The sequence below is a fragment of the Capsicum annuum genome, unplaced genomic scaffold (genome assembly GCF_002878395.1).
Source record: "Capsicum annuum cultivar UCD-10X-F1 unplaced genomic scaffold, UCD10Xv1.1 ctg69413, whole genome shotgun sequence".
Taxonomy (NCBI): Eukaryota; Viridiplantae; Streptophyta; class Magnoliopsida; order Solanales; family Solanaceae; genus Capsicum; species Capsicum annuum.
Genome location: NW_025879048.1, coordinates 1 through 5,000, shown reverse-complemented (window position 1 = coordinate 5,000; position 5,000 = coordinate 1). Strand labels below are relative to the sequence as shown.

Sequence of the window (5,000 nt, the reverse complement as noted above, 5' to 3'; positions counted from 1 at the left end):
AACATCTGCAAACAATAACAAAGTAATACAATAGTAGAGATATAAAAATAATACAACTAAAACCTAACCTTTACATAAAAAGTTTCTCAAAGCGGACCAACATTTATCTATCACCTGTAAATTGCAATAAAATAATACATTAAAAGTGATATAAAAATAATATAATTAAACTTAAATTTTACACATAAAAATTTTTCAAAACCGATCGAGATTCATCTACAAACTTTAAACTACCACAGAATAACAAATTAATATAGATATTAAGATAATACAATTAAACCTAACATTTATGTAAAAAAAATTCAAAGCCAACCCACATTTATCTAACATCTGTAAATTAAATTAAAATAATAAGATAATTAATATTTATAGAGTATTTCCTTAATAGAGTCCTATTTTAGGAGTATTTTTCTAATCAAATAGTAGAAAGAAAAAAATATTAATTAATTCTCCTACCATATATTTTAGAAAATCTAGTAGAAAGAAAAATATTAAATAATTCTCCTACCATATATTTTAGGAGTTCCATATATTTTATTAAGTCTAGTTAATATAATAAAAAATAATTAAATAATAAATTAGTCATATTTTAGGAGTATTTTTCTACTTGAACAGTAGAAAGAAAAATATTAATTAATTCTCCTACCATATATTTTAGGAGTCCCATATATTTTATGAAATCTAGTTAATATAATAAAAAATAATTAAATAATAAATTTAAAAAATAGTGAAAATACGGTTTTGTCTAAAGGAAAGTTTTTTAATGAAGGACAAAAAGTTCAAATCACTTTTTTAAGGGTTTTCACACTTTTAATATATTATAAATGTATGTATGTATAGAATTATCATTCTATTCGTTTGATTTACTTGCCATATTTTATTTTTTGAGAATTAAATTGCATTGATGTTGATCAATATTTTAAAATATATTTTTAATTATATTTATACGAAAAGGATTACAACTTATTCTACTCCCTCTGTTTTAATCTATTTGTCGTACGTTTCTTTTTAGTTGTTTAAAATATATGCTTTATTTTTTGATAATGCTTTAACTTTTCACACGATACGTTTAACACAACAAGATTAAATGATATGTTGATATATTTTACATATATTTAGTGTGGAATCCGGCCACAAGAATTAAAATATTCTTCGTTTTTCTTAAATTTCATGTCAAGTCAAAAAAAAAAAAAAAAAAGTTAAATCAATAAAAGTAGATTTTCTCTATAGTTTTTAAACATTTGAATTTTTTTAAATAGATTTTGTTATACTATATCTTTTCTAATCTATGTTCTCCAATACTTCATTCACCTACATCAACCTCTCCTCGTGTTCATTATATCCAACCTCTCATAGCTTTCTTGAAAAGTAAAAATAGACAAAGTCGAACGTGACAAATAAAAGTGAACCATACAAGTACAAGACATAATTTAATTGTAAAATTTAAAAATATTCTTTATTTTCTTAAACTCAATGTCAAATCAAAACCAGATAATAAATTGAATCCGAAGAAGTAGTATTCTTTCGTATAGTTATTAAACATTTGAATTTTAAATAAATTCAATTTAAACCGAATATTAGTGAAATTAACTCTCGTAAAGTAAAAAATTACACTATGTCCTATCTAATCATCTCTCTTCAATATTTCACCGACCTATATCAACCTTTCCTCAATCTTAACTAAGGGGGTTCAAAATAGAAAAATATGAACGAAAGAACAAGTCGAAGGGGGTTCAGCGTCTGCTATGTATACATGAATAATCATTTTAAGCTTGTATAAATAGTAGTATAATATTCTGCAAAAGGGAGTTTGGATGAACCCCCTCACTATTAGTTAGCTTCCCCCGTCTTTCCTCATACCCATTATATTCGACCTCTTATACCTCATGTAAAAAGTAAAAAAAAAAAACGAAATCAAGCGTGACAAATAAAAGTAAATCGAAATAGTATAAGATATAGAGGAGTTATTTGGGTACGCCATATAAGGAAATTAATCATTCTCACCATAAAGCTTGGGACACGTATGTAAGCATCCTACCCTAACACTGCTTCCAATGCTCAAACCTTTGACCTATAGATCCTATGGAGAATTGCGTAACCACCACCATCAACAACTGATTCCACGATGGCATATATGTAAGCAACCTATACGGATGTGCAAGTACCAATCTGACTTCGTAGCTCGAACTCGTGAGCTATAAGTCGCACGTAAACTTTATTGTCACCCTATCCTGCTGTTCAGGTACTAATGAGTGATTTGGATGACTCGAGCTCATGCACAATTGTCCTTGATCCAAAGCCAGAGAAAAATGATTCTCCAAATGTACAGAGTGTGATGGTGCAGTATACTTTCTTAATTCTTACTATTAAAAGGGGCAGCCCGCTGTGCTAAAGCTCCTGCTATGCGCAGAGATTGGGGAAGGGCCCCACAACAAGGGTGTATTGTACGCATCCTTACCTTGAATTTCTGGCAGAGGCTGTTTTTAAGGTTTGATCTCGTGACCTCCTGGTCACATGGCAACAACTTTACCGGTTAATCCAAGGCTCCCCTTCAAAAGCAGCGTCGACGAAAATCGTTTGACTGGTGAAGGGGAAGAATACCTTCAACTACTAGGGATGGTTTTAAAATAAAAAAAAAACAATAATAATCAAGAGGAGTATAGAACTAATGTATTCATTTATCTCAACTTTCCTCTTTGAGAGAACCATAGAAAAGTACTCCTGAGCAGTTCCATAGTCATTTACATTAGCATTAGCATTTCTTGAGTACGAAGAAGAAAATATACGAATGAAAACAAAGAAGAGACTCTCCAGGTCAAAATTCCTAAATGGTATGTAGAACAAAAAGGATTAGTGCTATGTATATACTCGTAAAGCTTTACCAATCGTTGCTTATTCTGCTGCTGCCGATGGTACTATAGCCAAACTGTTAGCAATCAGTTCTTCTGAAGATTACTCCTCAAACTTGGGAACAAAGCTCATTGTGTATTGGAACTCGATTTGTAGGCGCTGATGAAGGGGTGTCGATGCCATCAATCCTTTCTTTACATCAACTTGTAACTCCCTAATAGGGATTGCTACCAAAAAACTCTTAATGTACTCTTTACATGCCTCTTTACCTCTATAAATGATGTTCTTTTCAGGTACCCTGTCTTCCTGCATACTGTCATCGTTGTTGGTGCTCATGACAATTTTGCTTTCATCCGCAGCCTCTTTGACATCAGTTTTCTCTTTTCTATCACAAGATGGCTTATCATCTGATTGTTGAGACTCACCAGGTGCTTGCATAATTATTGTATCTTGGTCGAATTTGAGGATATATGTCTGATTACAACCCTCAAAAAGCCTCTCCCCAAGTGTTTCAATGATATAGTACGCGTCTTTTTCAACCTTGAGGATAATGAAGTGGTCATTCCAACTCACAATGTAAACACAGGAGTCGCCATGACGAGGAGTTTCTTGAGCGGACTTAGAAATCTTGTCCCATATGTTGTCAAAAGACATGGAACCATGAAGAAAGTGGAATCCTTCCTCTTCTTCGATTCCTTCGGGATGAAAGAACCCAATGAATGATTCTTCTGAGACTACTGAGAGTGGACACACTTTAGCCTCGAGAACTGTCTCGAGGTCAAAATGCTTATCTGGGAAACGTTCCCTATAGGTATCGTTTTCACAAAGATCCCTCCACTGCATCGAGCCTTCACAGATAAGAGAATCAAGTTAGGAATTGATGGGCATATCTTCAGGATTGCAGTGGAACCAATCAGCTATGACAGCAACCAAGGCTGTACAAGTGCTTTCACCAACAGCTCGTTCACTTCGTTGATCAATCGAAGCAAAGAAGATCTGAGTCTGCAGCTTCATTTGTCCATCAAGGCTTATTATTTCTTTCTGCTCCCAACTACCCACAGCAAAACTTTCATCTCCAAACTTAGAGACTGAAATCGGAGAAGTTTCCTCGGATTTGTGCCACTGCATGAACTACACACATTAGTAAGAGGTCTAGTTATGACATATATGTTCAATCATGAACAAGAAAACCTCAGCAGTTAGATACTTGATAAAATCGTACAAGTAGACTAAGCTACTAAAGAAAACTACCAAACTTTGTAATCTTTAATTCGGCAAGCACATTGGTGTAGTTATTGCACGTTGATCATACCATGACATGAAGATAAAAAATGACTCGTCAAACATGACAAAGAAAGCAAGAAAAAAAGAGACGTACCCTAGAAGAAGACTCGTTAGATGAGCAAAGCTGTTGGCGATCAAAGCCTATATCGTTTGCACCATCCGCTCCATAATGTTTGTTCAACAATGGCTCCCCCTTGGTTTTAGGATATTTGAAACTCAACTTCCTCTTCCTCCAGGAAAGAAGACTACATTTTGAACTCTGCTCTGCAGATTGATTTGCTGCAGTTTTATCCTCAGGGTACTTGTGCTTTGTGTCTGAAATATGATGGTTGTAGTGGACTAAATCCTCGTCACTGCTGCTGCCGCTTGTATTTGAACAAAATGATCCACCAGCATATTTTGCATAGATGAGTGCTTCATAACTGAATGACTTCTGAACACTTGTATCCTCTTTTCCTTTCTCAGATTCTCCTACCGAATCCTCATCAAGTGAATTTGTATCCACAGGATAAACATAATCGGGATCCTCACTTCTGACTGAGTTTCTTCCATCACTATTGCTGCCTTCCTCTGCATGATATGCCTTCTTGTGTCGCCTAAAAGATAATGCTTTCAAAAATTTAACCTTTCGCAGACCTACTTTTAAAGAACCACCCCATTTCTGTCTGTCAACAAAGCCTTTCCAGGGTTCGGAGATACTGGAGCAGACATGATAAACTTCGAAAATGTCTCTAAAGCTTCATGAGTGTTCCTCAATTCCACAAGGTTGAGCACTAGCTGTCAACAAATATGTGAACATATCTTTAGGAAACAGTCGCGTTAGATAATATATTCACGTAGCTGCAGGAATACAAGAACGCAAGCAA

At 34.0% G+C, this 5,000-nt stretch overlaps 1 pseudogene; it reads right to left on the bottom strand.

Annotated features, from left to right (window-relative positions):
* Nucleotides 1-2,952: 2,952 nt before the first annotated feature.
* LOC124894087 lies at nt 2,953-4,911 on the bottom strand (annotated as a pseudogene).
* Nucleotides 4,912-5,000: the final 89 nt, after the last annotated feature.